Raw genomic sequence first — 16,019 nt, forward strand, 5'->3', positions numbered from 1 at the left:
GGGTAGCCTTTCTCTTCTCCAGGGGATCTTCCCAACCCAGTGATGGAACCCAGGTCTCCTGCATTGCAGGCAGATTCTTTACCAGCTGAGCCACCAGGGAAGCCCGATCTGGTTATATACATATATACATATGTAGTCATATATTTATCTGGTTATATGCATGTATAAATATATGCCTACATTCTTTTTTTATTCTTTTCCATTATGGTTTATTGCAAGAAGTTGCATATAGCTGGTGTGCTGCAGTCCATGGCCTCACAGAGTCAGACATGACTTAGTGACTGAACAACAATTATTGCAAGATGTTGAATATAGTTCCCTGTGCTATACAGTACATCCTTTTATTTATCTGTTTTATATATGATAGTGTGCATCTGTTAATCTCAAGCTCCCAATTTATCCCTCTCCCTCTTCCCCTTTGGTAGCCATAAGTTTGTTTCCTATGTCTGTGAGTCTGTTTCTGTTTTGTAAATAAGCTCATTTTTACTATTTTTCGGATTCCACGTATAAGTGATATCATATAATATTTGTCTTTCTCTGCCTGACTTACTTTATTTAGTAGGATAATCTCTGGGTCCATCCATAATGCAAACGGCATTATTTCATTCTTTTTTTAATGACCGATTAGTAATTAATTGTGTATATATATGTATGTGTGTGTGTATATACACCTCATCTTCTTTATCCATTCATCTGTTGATGGACATTTAGGTTGCTTCCATGTCCTGGGTATTGTAAACAGCAGCACAATACATACATTATAGACATTTAGACAATGAAAACCCCTCTAGTTCAGTTCTCACCTGTGATAGGCCCAGCAAGTAGAGGAAGGTCAGGGCTGGGAGGGAGGTGAGGACTCTGTCAATCTGGAACAGCGTAAAGCCTGTGGGGGTGTCTGGGCCACTGAGTAACCACTTGGTTGTCTGTTCTCTGCTAGTGTCTGCCAACTAGCTAAACACCACAATTGGTAGGTACCTAATGAATATTCACAGCCTCTTAACAACCTCACCATTTGCTAGTTTAACTCCCTGCTAGGTTTTCTTGGTGATAATAATAACACTGAGTACTTCAGTTCAGTTCAGTCGCTCAGTCAGGTCTGATTCTTTGTGACCCCATGGACTGCAGCACACCAGGCTTCTCTGTCCATCACCAACTGCTGGAGCTCGCTCAAACTCATTTCCACTGAGTCAGTGGTGCCGTCCAACCATCTCATCCTTTGTTGTCCCCTTCTCTTCCCGCCTTCAATCTTTCCCGGCATCAGGGTCTTTTCCAATGAGTCAGTTCTTCACATCAGGTGGCCAAAGTATTGGAGTTTCAGTTTCAGCATCAGTCCTTCTAATGTATATTCAGGACTGATTTCATTTAGGATGGACTGGTTGGATCTCCTTGCAGTCCAAGGGACTCTCAAGAGTCTTCTCCAACACCACAGTTCAAAGGCATCAATTCTTTGGTGCTCAGCTTTCTTTATAGTCCAACTCTCACATCCATACATGACCACTGGAAAAACCATAGCTTTGACTATATACTTACTGAATGCTGGATGGTACCCTAAGAGCTTTACCTGCATTATCACATTTAGTCCCACCAAAACCCCAGAGATAGGTAATTTTTCTCCCCTCCTTTTACAAATGAGAGAGATGAGTCTTTGAAGGATGAAGTAACTTTACCTTGGTCATGGATAGTGAGTGGTAGAGAGCCCAGATTTAAATCCAATTCTGTCTGATTCTCCAGCCCAGGTTTTTAACCACTGACAGAGCAAAAGCTTTTCTTTTTCCTTAAAAAAAAAAAAAAAAAGAATATTAAAAACAAAAATGAGTAAAATATACAGCTTGTCACTTTCCCAAACCCTACAAGCCCTTTTTGTTTTTTTTTTTCCTTTTTGAGGTGGAGTCAGTCCCCACTGGGAGTAAAAGCCATCAGTTAAGCAGCAAAATGCACCTGATACTAAACTTGATTGAGGCTCAGAGCCAAAGAACTTGATAAGGTAGATGCTTGACTAGTTCAAAGGAACTTTGAGACTGAATGAAGCAGAAAGCTACAAAGCCCTGGGACAGAGTCCCTCACTGTCCTCTGGGTTGTGACATCTCTCTTTGGAGGGGATTTATATGTCTGTCAGATACACGGGCTGTGCAAGGTTTTCCTAGGTTTCGCTGTCATCAAAAGTGCCAAGAGAATTACGCCTTGAAATAAGCATAACAGCCACCACTTACTGAAGGGCTCCTGTGCGGGGACTGGCTGAGCTTTATGTAATCGCCTCCTTTAATCCTCATAAGAGCTGGTAGGAGATAGAGGTAGTCAGTCCTGTGAAGTCAGTGAAATTTTAATCCCCAATTCACATGACACAAGTTGGAGATTTGCTTAAGAGGGCTTGGGTGACTGTTTGAGGATCACAGTTTCTGAGTAGCAGAGCTGGAATTTGAACCCAGTAAAGGCTGCCACCTTAGCCACCATGCTGTAAGACCTGCCACAGAACTCAGAGGCACTTTTGAGGTCACTGAGTCTAACTGCAGCCAATGCAGGGCAGGGACCTGCTTGAGGTCCGGGAACAGCTGCTGGCAGAACCGGAATATGAATTAAACATGTCCTGACTCCTCATCGAGCTCCCTTCCAACCTCCTGGTGAGCTTTTGAGCAACTTACTCTGCAGAGCTTCCTAAAACTGTCCCAGAGGGAAAATTGATGAGCGTTCTGTTCCTAAAGCACTTCCTCAACTCAATATGCAATTAGGCAGTATTACTCAGAGAGCGCGGCTTGCCCCTGCCCACTGGCCGGCATCTTTCAGCTCTGTCGATGACCTCATCTGTAACTTCTTGAGTTCATCTTTGTTGAGGGACAGTAGTATGCTTGACCAGCGAAACTTCCACCCTGACAGCATCATGCCACCCTAACACAAGCCCATCATGCCATCCCAACAGCAAGCCTCTTTGAGGCTTCAGAAACTAAGCCCAGAGCTACGGTTTTAAAATAGACCACTGATTCTGCCCACCTTTGTCACTGTGAATGTACATACTGCTAAAAGGAGTCAGTGTTGATTGGGGATTTATCATGTGTCTGGCTCTCTATAGAACCTGTCTCATTTCATCTTTACATCTGCCCATTGGAGGACATATTCTTTTTTTAAATTTTTAAGATATTTTTGCTGGAGGATAATTGTTTTACAATGTGGTGGTCTCTGTCATACATCAACACGAATCAGTCATAATTATATATATATATATCCCCTCCCTCATGAACCTCCTTTCCCTCCATGTAACCCCTCTAAGTCATCACAGAGCACCAGGCTGGGCTCCCTGTGTTATACAGCAGCTTCCTGCTAGTTATCCATTTTACACATGATAGTCCAAATGTGTCAATGATGCTTTCTCAATTGGTCCTACCCTTTCCTTTCTCTGCTGTGTCCACCGGACTGTTCTCTATGTCTGCAACTCCATTTCTTTCCTGTAAATAGGTTCATCAGTACTATTTTTCTAGATTTCATATATATGTGTTAATATACAGTATTTGTTTTTCTCTTTCTGACTTACTTCACTCTGTATAACAGGCACTAGATGTATCCACTTCACTACAACTGACTCAAATTTGTTCCTTCTTATGGCTGAGTAATATTCCACTGTATATATGTACCACAACTTCTTTATCCATTCATTTGTCAATGGACATCTAGGTTGCTAGGATGTCTAGCCATGCCCTGGCTATTGTAAATAATGCTGTGATGAACATTGGGGTGCATGTTGTTTTTAGAATAGTGGTTTTCTCAGGGTATATGCCCAGTAGTGGGATTGCTGGGTCACATGGTAGTTTTTTTTCCTGGGTTGTTAAGGAATCGCCATACTGTGCTCCATAGTGGCTGTTACCAGTTTGCAGGCCCACCAACAGTACGGTAGGGTTCTTTTTTCTCCACATCCTCTCCAGCATTTATTGTTTGTAGTTTTTTTAATGATGGCCATTCTGACTGGTGTGAAGTGACACCTCATTGTAGTTTTAATTTACATTTCCCTAATAATGAGTGATGTTGAGCATCTTTTAATGGGCTTATTAGCCATCTGTACATCTTCTTTGGAGAAATGTCTGTTTAGGGCTTCTGCCCATTTTTTGATTGGGCTGTTTGTTTTCTTCTATTGAGCTGTATGAGCTGCTTATATATTTTGGAGATTAATCCTTTGTCAGTTGCTTACACTGCAATTATTTTCTCCCATTCTGAGAGTTGTCTTTTAATCTTTTTTATTGTTTCTTTTGCTGTGCAAAAGCTTTTAAGTTTAATTAGGTCCTATTTGTTTATTTTTGTTTTTGCTTTCATGACTTTGGGAGGTGGGTCAAAGAGGATCTTGCTGTGATTTATGTCTTTCTAAACCCATTTTACAGATGAAACACATCAGCCCCAGAGAGTTGAAGAGATCTGCCCAAGAACATGGCCAGGAAGTGGTGGCAGCTTGAGCCTCTTAGGGTTTGTGAGACCCAAGAGTTTGTGCTTTGCCCCACAACTCCTGTCTGCATTTGGGGGAAGCGTATCCCAGATTGCGGGGGAAAATTTAAGGAGACATTTTTCTGGTACATGGGTCGCCTTGTCCTAGGACAATCTGCTGCGCTTGGGAATGGCCCACCTCAAGGCCTGAGGATGATCTATTAAAAACTGGACTGCCAAGCCAGTGGAGCAGCACCTCAGTTAAGTGACCTGTCTTCTGCTTGAACATCTAACAGCCTTTTTTTTTTTTTTTTAAATTGAAGTATAGTTGATTTACAGTGTTGACTTAGTTTTAGGTGTACAGCAAATTGACTAAATTTTATTTATACATTTATTTTATTTATACAGATTCTTTTTCATTATAGGTTATTACAAGATATTGAATATAGTTCCCTGTGCTATACAGAGGTCTTTGTTATTATTTTATATATGGTAGTAGCATCTGTTAATCCCATATTCCTAATTTATCCCTTGCCTACCTTTTCCCTTTGGTAACCATAAGTTTGTTTTCTATGTCTGTGAGTCTGTTCTGTTTTGTAAATAAGTTCATTTGTATCATTATTTTAGATTCCACCTATAAGTGATATCATCTGATATTTGTCTTTCTTTGTCTGACTTCGTTTAGTGAAATAATCTCTAGGTCCATTCATGTTGCTGCAAATGGCATTATTTCACTCTTTTTTATGGCTGAGTAATATTCCATTATATTCATTCATCTGTCAGTAAGTGCTTAGGTTGCTTCCATGTCTTGGCTATTGTAGGTATAGTGCTTCTGTGAATATTAAGGTTCACGTATCTTTTCAAATTAGAGTTTTTGTCTTTTCTGGATATATGCCCAGGAGTGGGGTTGCTGGCTCATATGGTAGCTGTAGTTTTAGTTTCTTAAGGAACTTCCATACTGTTCTCCATAGTGGCCACACCAATTTATATTACCACCAACAATGTAGGAGGGTTCCTTTATCTCTTGCACTTTGTTTCTGTAGACTCCATTCTGACTGGCACGAGGTGACTATTTGTTATTTTTGATTTGCATTTCTCTAATAATTATGTGGGGCTTCCCAGGTGGCGCTAGTGGTAAAGAATCTGCCTGCCAATGCAGGCGATGCAAGAGACACGGGTTCAATCTCTGGGTTGAGATCCCCTGGAGTAAGAAAGGACAACCTACTCCAGTATTCTTGCCTGGAAAATTCTATGGACAGAGGAGCCTGGTGGGCTACAGTTCATGGGGTCACAAAGAATAAGACATGACTGAACACAATAACTATATAATTATAATACGATAATAATAAGATGCTTAGCAGTGTTGAGCATCTTTTCATGTGCTTGTTAGCCATCTGTATGTCTTTGGAGAAATGTCTGTTTAGGTCTTCTTCTGTCCATTTTTTGATTGAGTTGTTTGCTTTTTTGATATTGAGCTGTATGAACTGTTTGTATATTTTGGAGATTAAGCCCTTGTTAATCGCCTGTTTGCAAATATTTCCTCCTAGTCCAGAAGCTGTCTTTTTGTTTGGTTTATGGTTTCCTTTGCTGTCCAGCAACTATTATTTAAGCTCTTTGTTTGTGTCAGTTACTGGAGCAGTTCCTGTGGATGGTGACAAGAGTCATGCTTTCTGCCTTTCCTAAGCTCATAGTCTAGTGTGAAAGACAATGAAACCAATAATTACAGTGTTATGGGGAGAGTACAACAATGGGACAAGTACAGAGCACTCAGAGATGCCCAGCAGGGTCACTGAACCCAGACTGAAGGGTGCCATCAGGGAAGGCTTCCTGGAGGAGGTGAGGTTGAAACTCATTCCTAAAGAAAGAATGGTGTGTGTTAGACAAAGAAAACGTGGAAGGATATTATAGGCAAAAACTTAAGGTGAAAGAGAGAAGATGGGGAGCTCCTTTCAAGAGAGCCTGTTACATCTTGGCTGTATCTTTGCATTCTTTACAGCACACTCCTAACTTGCCTATGGTCATACATCTAGGAACCATAGCTGTTTGACTCCAGAGACAGTGCTCTTAGCCTCTGCTCCAAGTTCCCTTTCTCCCTCTGAACATTGTTGTGTCCGGATGTGATGCCTGTAATTGTTGCCACTCTCTCAGCACCACAAGGGGAGCCAGGCTGAGGGCAGCATGGATTCACTGAGGATGGATAGTGGAGAGATGTGAAGAACCCGAGCGAGTCCTTGGTGACATCGTGCAGCTTCTGAATCAGTCTGCTCTGTTTTTCTTGGCTGTGCCCTGTGACTGGTGAGATCTTAGTTTCTGGATCAGGGATTGAACCCTGTCCCTCTTTAGTGACAGCGCAGAGTCCTAACCACTGGACAACCAGGGGATTCCCTCACCCCCTGCTTCTCTTAAATAATACAATGTTTGAGAGCATAAGGTTGAATGCCTACTCTGCCTCTCACCCATCACGTGACTTTGGGCAAGCTAGCTTTTCTGAGTCTCGGCTTCCTCATCTCTGCAATAGGGATAATAGTAATTGATAAAAATGATACTTCCCCAGCAAGTGAGGTTGTAAAGACTACGTGTGTTAATGCATGTCATGAGCATATAATAATGCTTGGCCTTCAGAAGTACCAACAAATGGAAGCTCTTAGTGTTGCCAACACACATTTCTGGAGTCAGCTCACACTCCCAGCCTCTTCAAGGCTCTCAATTAATAACAGAGGGACTCGGGCTAATCACAGTGCAGGTCGATCAGCATTGTGATAGAGCCCAGAGCGGGAAGCAGTGGACTTTTCCGGGGGAGCAGGGGAAGGTCCACAGAGGCCATGTGTTTGATCAAGGACTGAAAACATGAGTGGAAGTTTAGGAGAATGGAGCGGGAGGAGAGGCTTTCCTGGCAGTGAGAGCACGAAAGTGTTCCAAGTGCGTCATAAAGCTCAAGTGGCCGGTGTGGTTAGAACTCAGGTGTGGGTGCGCGTGTTTGGAAAGAATGTCCTGAGACGGGACATATGGCTGGGGACCGGGTGTGGAACCCAGACTTGGGGATTTGCTGTCACTCTCAAAGGTGTTCCACGCAACCACAGTCCTAAGGGATGCTGCTTGAAGCTAGGATTCCGTGGTGGTCAAGTCAGGTATAGAGAAGCTACAATATTGCATTCCTGCAAAGACCGATACACAGAGCATCATAAGGCCACTGACAAGTCCTGTAGGGGCAAAACCTGTTCAGCTCGGTTGAGTGCAGTGTTTTACAAACTTTTTCACCACAAGGAGCCCTTTATCCACCGAACATCCTTTCCTGCAGGTCACACTTTGGGGAGATACTTTGAGGCACTGGGGAGCTGTCAAAGGTTTGAAGCACAGGAGTGAGGGATCAGTTGTGTGTTTTCCAGAGATTCCTTCTAATTATTTAAACAATAAGGGCCAATTAAGTTGCAAGTAAGCTGTTTCAAAGGCTTATCCGGCTCAGCTGAGGATCTTTTGTTTTAAACGGGTGACTCCTCTTGGCTGTGTCCCTCTTTGAAAGTCTTCTACCTTTCAAATGTCCAAAGCAGAGAGACTTGCTGCAACGTCCTGTAGATTTCCTTCTGACCTTTTTGCTGTGGCTCTTTAAAGCTGAAGGTTAGATAATTCAGGCTCAGCACTTGGATTGACAGTTGAAAGCTACGATGGGGCTTTTTGAGGGTTAAAGGTTAAAGTCAGTGGAGCTGCAGTTTGACTTGGAAAAATTTTTTGAAGTTTTTTTCTTTTCATTCTTTTTCTTTCTCTTTTCTCTCCTTCTCTCCACCCCCTTTTCTCTCTCTGTCTCTCTCTTAACAGAAGGACCACTTTAAAATGATGCTTTCCAACTTGGCAAATACTGTTGAAGGGAGAATATGTGATAGGTAGGTTCCTTTAGAAGGTTTTTGCAAAAGTTGAAATTTCTCAGTCATCTATAAGGGAGGAGGGAGGGACCATATGAAAAATACAAATTTCAGGGAATCTGCAACTTGAGTGATATGGATGCACAGTAAAGTTGGAAAAATACAGGCCTGGGAGCCTTCACATTTTACACGTTCAATTACAGGGCCTCCCTAGAGGGGACTCTCCTCCTACCCATCTCCTCACAGTGCTGCTCATCCCTGCCCAGTCCCTAGCCCCAGGGTGCTCCCCCCAGGATTCAGAGCAGGCCCTACCCTAGTCCACGTAGACTCTGGCCCCACCACTGGGATCTTCACTTCCTTTACTTGCTCCCACTCTCTTGCTGCAGCCACTGTTCTTGCTGCTGTGGGATGAGGATTGAGGCTCAGGTGCAACATCAAGGACTTAGGGGTGATGGAGGTGATGGTGAGCATTCTTAGAGATTCATGCCTTTGGTGCTAGTTTGGCCCTATAGTGCTATGAGTCATCCTGCTTTATGGGTATCTGACTTCCATATGACCTCGTGCTATAGCATGGAAATGTAGGGAAATTTACTCTTTGGGGTCCCAGATGTTCCTCCTTTCTTTTTTTAAAAATAGGGGTATAGTTGTTTTATAATGTTGCGTTAGTTTCTGCTATACAACCAAGTGAATCAGCTTTATGTATACATATATCCCCTCTCTTTTGGTCCTCCCGTCCATCCCCCACTCCATCCCATCCATCTAGGTCATCACAGAGCACCGAGCTGAGCTCCCTGTGCTATACAGCAGGTTCCCACTAGCTATGTGTCGTACACATGGCAGGGCACGTACATTAGTCCCAGTCTCCCAATTCATCCCCCCACCTCCCGCCATGTCCACACGTCCTTTTCCTATGTCTGTGTCTCTTCTGTTCCTTCCTCTTCTTTTCTGACTGTGCTCATCTCCCCCATCTTTTTTTTAACCTCTTCATCACTGGAACATTGCCTTTGTCCTCCACACTGTGACAGATCACCTCCTAGGGCTAGATCATTGGTGACAATACTAGTGGGGACAAATCTTTATGACTGTTTTCAGCCACCAACCTCTACTCTGCTCTTAAGGAAAATATCCCATGTCTTACCATACTGGGATCCCCACTTAGGAGGCCTAATCTTGTTCCTTATTCTAGAGAACTAGCCTAGCTCTGGAGAGAAGATGCTTCAGGCCAGGCTACTTATTGAAGAGAATGGTAATAACTTCCCCTCTGAGAGCTATTGCTGCACTGGAGGTTTTGGTCTCTGTCTTAGGCAGCTTCAGTTCAGTCGCTCAGTTGTGTCCGACTCTTTGCGACCCCAGGGACTGCAGCACGCCAGGCTTCCCTGTCCATCACCAATCCCTGGAGCCTACTCAAACTCATGTCTATTGTGTCGGTGATATCATCCAACCATTTCATCCTCTGTCGTCCCTTTCTCCTCCTGCTTTCAATTTTTCTCAGCATTAGGGACCTCATGGACTATAGAGTCCATGGAATTCTCTAGGCTAGAATACTGGAGTAGGTAACCTTTCCCTTCTCCAGGGGATCTTTCCAACCAAGGGATTGAACCCAGTTCTCCCAAATTGCAGGCAGATTCTTTACCAGCTGAGCCATAAGGGAAGCCCCTTAGGTAGCTTGGGCTTTTGTAACAAAACACCATAGACTGGGTGGCTTAAACTCTAAGGAGTTATTTCTCACAGTTCTGGGGGCTGGAAAGTCCAAGACTGAATGCCAACAGGATTGGTGTCTTGTGAAGACTCTCTGGGTTGTATGCAGCCACCCTCTTGCTGCCTGGAGAACCTCTCTTGTATCTCTTCTTATAAGAGGACTAATCTCATCATGAGGGCTCCACCCTCATGATCTCATCTAGATCTAATCACCTCCCAAAGGCCTTATCTTGAGCTACCATCATATTGGGTCTCAACATGAATCTTGTGGGAACACATTTCAGTCTGTAGCAGTCTCCAAATCTGTGTCCCAAATATAGCTCATCTATAAGAGAACTCGTGGGCTTCCCTGGTGGCTCAGCAGTTAAGAATCTGCCTGCCACTGCAGGAGACACAGGTTCGATCCCTGAGCCAGGAAGATCCCCTGGAGAGGGAAATGTCAACCCACTCCAGTATTCTTGCCTGGGAAATCCCATGGACAGAAGGCCTTAGTGGGCTACAGTCCATGAGGTTGCAAAGAGTCAAACATGAGTACTGACTAAACAACAACAATAAGAGAACTCATCCTCTCCTCTGTGCTTCTTTTTCTATACTGTTACCCTGAGTGATTTCATCCAGCCACATGACCTTTAATGTTGATATTATATATGTTAGACAGGATTCCTTATTGTGAGCAACAGAAAGGAACTCTAGCTGCTATAAGCAAAAAACAAGCCTATTCAAAGTCTGTTTGGGTGCTCCCAGACTATTGGGAACTGGGAGACCAGATCATAGGAAAGAGGTGGGGTTTTGGCAGCAGGAACCACAGTGAAGGTTAAGTCTCAGGAGAATCTCATCCTTAGGCACCATGGTCACTGCTGTGACTCTGACCTTTGAACACAACCTCCATCTTCGAGGCATTTGCTCCCGTTTCAAAGCATCTGGAGTGAGGGTCTGATAGGCCTAACTTACATGACATGCCTGTCTCAGGAAGTGGGTGGAGAAGATGCAAAAGTCGTCAATACCCCCCATCCCTTCCCCAGCTCATCTGTTGTGATCAGAGCTGCAGTGGATGGGGAATTAGCCTTCCGCCAAGACTATTGGAGAATTCTAACAAAAGGGAGATCTAGGTGCTCTTTGGGAAGAAGGTGGAGGGTTGGAATTCAAGCCACAGAGCAATGAATAGGCACTATACTATTTGTTTGCAGAAAGCTACAGTTTTACTTTTAGCTCTGAGTCTTGTCCAATAGCTGACTTGACAGTGCCACTGGATGTCTAATAAGCATGTTGAACTTAACACATCCAAAATAAAGTACTCGGTTTTTGTTGTCTCTTGCCCGAATCAGTAGTACCTGCTCCCACCATCTTCCTCATTTGAGTAAATAAGGCCACCATTCATGCAGTTTCTTAGACCAGAAATCGAGATGTCAACTCCTTTCCTTCCTTTCCATCTGTCCACTGGTGGTTCTGTAGCCTCTACCGAAAATATAGCCCTCCACTTATCGTCACCTCTGTTGTTAACTTCTACACCCAAACCACCACCATCTCGCACTAGACTACTTCAGTAGCCCCTGAATTGGTCTCATTGTTCCCCCTCTTTCTTTCCTATAATCCATTCTCTCCACAGTGGTTTTCTAAAGCAGCAATCATATCATGACTCTCACTAATGAGAACCTTAGTGATATGTAAGAGTTTTCCTTTCCATGGGTAGTAAACTCCAAACTCTGCCATGGCTTTTAGGGCCTCTAACTGATCTGGCTAGTTTCTATTTCGCCAACTCCATCTCATACCAGTCATCCCCCTATTATCTGCTGCACGCCCACAGTTTTGGTCTTCTTTCCATCCCTGTAATATCTAGCCTCTTCCTGGCTCTGACCTTGCCTCCTGCTTGTTGGGATGCCCCTCCCCCAGATCTTGGCAGGGTTCTTCTTAATGGCACAGATCTAGAATCAGATGTTACCTCCTCTGAAAGTCTTTGGCCACCTAACCAAAGTGCTCCCCATCTGTACTCTCTATCATGTAACTGATTGATTGCCATTATAGCACTTACTGTCTGAAACTGTCTTTGTTCATTTATACATTTATGTTTTTCTTTGATTGTCCTGTTGTTGTTCAGTCACTCAGTCATGTCCGACTCTTTGTGACCCTATGGACTGCAGCTTGCCAGGTTTCCCTGTCCCTCACCATCTCTTGAGGAGCTTGCTCAAACTCATGTCCATTGAGTCGGTGATGCCATCCAACCATCTCGTCCTGTCATCCCCTTCTCTTCCTGCCTTCAATCTTTCCCAGCATCGAGGTCTTTTCTAATAAGTCGGCTCTTTGCATCAGGTGGCCAAAGTATTGGAGCTTCAGCTTCAGCATCAGTTCTTGACTGTCTGCCTCTTATTAAAATATAAACTCACCAAGAGCAGGGTTCTCATCTGTCCGTTCACTGCTGTGTTCACTGCCTAGGACAGTGTCTTGTATATGGTGGACACTCAATGGCTATTGGATATTTGTGAATGATGATCACTCATACTGATGTTCAGGGGCCCTCTGAGCCCATGGTCCCCCTCAAGGCCAAGTCCCCTTGAATATGAGGGGAGGAGGATATGGCAGCAGCTCGGAGGCTGGAGCCCAAGCCTCCATCCAACCATGTACTCAACAGGCCCATCTGGACACTGTCCCCTCGGTGTTCCTGTGCTAGATAGCCCCACGGTGTCCACTTTTGCCTAAGCCCAAAGACCAGGTGTGACTTTTAATTCTCTTGACTTCCACATTCCCCACACCCAATTGATCACCTAGCCCTACAAATCAATACAAAAAAGGACAAATAAGCCAGCAGAAAATCAGAGCAAAACTGTGAACAGATAGATCACAGATGAGAAATACTGCTGCTAGTGCTAAGTCACCTCAGTAGTGTCCGACTCTGTGCGACCCCATAGATGGCAGCCCACCAGGCTCTGCCATCCCTGGGATTCTCCAGGCGAGAACACTGGAGTGGGTTGCCATTTCCTTCTCCAATGCATGAAAGCAAAAAGTGAAAGTGAAGTCGCTCAGTCGTGTCCGACTCTTAGCGACCCCATGGACCGCAGCCTACCAGGCTCCTCCATCCATGGGATTTTCCAGGCAAGAGTAAAGGAGTGGGGTGCCATTGCCTGATGAGAAATACGAATGGCTATAAACATATGAAAAGATGCTCAACCTCATGGGAAAGAGTTCAATAAAATGAACCTTTTCTGACCACTCCCCCACCGCATTAGACTGATAGAGGGACCTCCCTGGTGGTCCAGTGGCTAAGACTCAGTGCTCCTATCGGAGGGCACTCAGGTTCGACCCCTGGTCAGGGAACTAGATCCCACTGCCACAACTAAAGATCCCACATGGTGCAATGAAGACCCAGCACAGCCAAATAAATAAATAAATATCTTTTAAAAGGCCAGTAGAAATTTATAAATATGGGTAAAATATTTAGTGCTGGGAAGGGGTGAGGGGATGAGTGCTGTTGAGCACTGTGCACTGTAGGTAGTAACGTGAGTTGGTTGATCCTCTTTGCCAGTGAAGAGCATCCATCAAAAATCAAAATGCACATACCCTACAACCCCTCCCCCACCTCCATGCCACCTGTGGTTATCTATCCCAGAGAAATACTCACATGCGTCATCAGAGAGCACGGATGATCATTGCAACATGGTTTATAAAAGCAAAAAAGTAGGCACAACCTAAGTGCTCACCAATAGGGAAATAGTTAAATAAGCTGAGTACTTTCTTCTTATGGTTCATTGTGGTGAGCCAGTGGTGCAGAGGTTTAAAAAGAGCAAGACACAAATTTAAATGCTGCGGTGAATATACCTCCAAGAAATGCAAGACACACCAAATAAAAAACAGAAGTTGCAGAATACTGACAGTATAATCTTATTTATGTAAAAATAACCATGACATATATTTACATTAATAGCTGATGTTTATTTATTAAGTAATAGCTCATATTTACACAGTGCTTACTCTGTACCAGGCACTCTTCTAAGTAATTCAGGTACATTAACTCATTTAATCCTTATACTAACTCTATCAAGCAGATAGGATTATGATCATCAGCCTCATGGATAGATGAGAAAGTTGAGGTACAGAACATGTAAGCAACTTGCCCAAAGCTGCACAGCTAGTAGATAATAGAGCTGGGATTCAAAACCAGATTGACTGTGTCTTTTAACTATTGTACCGGTGTGAAGTAGTTGCTATGCTTTTCTTAGTATTATCCTGTTTTTACAGACATGGAAACCGAGCTATGGAGAGGTAAAATAATTCATCCAGACCCCCCAGTGTAAGTAGAGGAGCTAGATTTGACCCTAGGGGTAACATTAGCACCTGTGCTCTTAATCACCGTGCCATCTCTTAATTTTTATATAGGTTATGGCAAAGGTCTAACTTCCAAACAACTGAGAGGAACAGAGGGTAAAAAGAATTTGTCTCCTTTTCCTCCTCCACACTCTTATTCCCTGTCTTAGATGTCTGGTAAGGGCCTTGCCAGGCAGGATGACTATTTGCCTTCTCAATCTGGCAGAGGTGGGGCTGGGGCTAAGACTGGAGGCTGGGATCAGAGTGAACCTGGTTGGTCCCAGAAAGATCATCTTCTGGTGGGCACCCACACTAGGAGGGGCCTCACTGGTGTGATTGGAGCACTGAGGGATCAGCCAGGTTGAGCAGATGGCAGACGGTCTCCTAGAAATGCTATGTGACCCCAGGTAGAGGTGGCCTGGTCCCAGATACTGGGATGCTGAGCAGCCTTGTGTTCTGCATGGGCTCTGAGCCCAGTGGTCCCAGGCAGCAGGTGAAACTGCCGGTGGAGCTGCCAAGGGGTCTCCACAGAAATCAGTGATGGCTGCTGCATCTCAGCTTGGCAGAAGCTGGGATGAGAAGCCACAGCTTTTGACCCAGACTCATGAGGACATCTAGAGGCACTCTGGGGCCGGACTTTTACATGGAAGTTTGTGCAAATAAGCTAGCTTCACCTCTGCAAATACTAAGTGGCCCTCCAGATCCCTAGGGGAATGCAGAGGAGGAGTCCGACATATGGGCTCCTCAAGGTCTGGAGACAGAGCTTGGGGTGACCCGGCTGGTGGGATCAGTGAGGAGTGTGTGAAGGTACCTGGTGGCACAGTATAAGGGGACTTTAGCCATATAGGCTGGGATTGAAGCCTGATGCTGCCACTTACCGGGTGAGTGTAATGCTGAGGAGGCTACTGCGTCTGCTGAGCCTTGGTATTCTCGTCTGTGAAATGAGGATGATGAAACCATAATAACTTCCCATCAGACCATCATGCAGTTTAATAAATGAGATAAGGAGTGTGGGGCACACAGATAGAGGAGTAAGCACTCTATGCATGTCAGCTATTATTTGTTTTGAACATCATTGTCTATTTTTCAACAGATTCCATGGTTTGCATTCCCTTCATGATCCTCTAAAAGAGTTTTTTGCTGAGATATAGTTGATTCACAATTTTTAAAGATTACACTCCATATGTAGTCATTGTAAAATATTGGCAATATTCCTTGTGCTATACAGTATATCCTTGTAGCTTATTTTATACACAGTAGTTTGTATCTTTTAATCCCCCCCACCCCCACCCAGGACATAAATACCCATGTTGGGTGGTGTGCAGACCCATCCAGAGAGACTCTTCCTCTCTGCCTTCAGCATTGGGTGGTAGCCCAACCCAGAAACCTTGAAGCCCTCCTGGATGCTTCTGTTCCCTTCAACTCACACAATCCCATAAACTGGCAAGTTCTGTCATTACAGCTCAGTGATAGGCTGAATAATGGCCCCTAAAGAGTGTTATTGTTGTCGTTCGGTCACCAAGTCTTGTCCGACTCTTTACAACTCCATAGACTGCAGCACACCAGGCTCCCCTGCCCTCCAGTATCTTTAGGAGTTTGCTCAAATTCATATCTGTTGAGTTGGTGATGCCATCTAAACATCTCCTCCTCTGCCACCTGCTTCTTCTTTTGCCTTCGACTTTCCCAGCATCAGGGTCTTTTCCAATGAGTCGGCTCTCCATCGGGTGGCCAAAGTATTGGAGCTTCAGCTTCAGCATCAGTCCTTCT

This window comes from Giraffa tippelskirchi, chromosome 5, assembly GCF_054371585.1.
Source record: "Giraffa tippelskirchi isolate mGirTip1 chromosome 5, T2T-mGirTip1v1.2.pri, whole genome shotgun sequence".
Taxonomy (NCBI): Eukaryota; Metazoa; Chordata; class Mammalia; order Artiodactyla; family Giraffidae; genus Giraffa; species Giraffa tippelskirchi.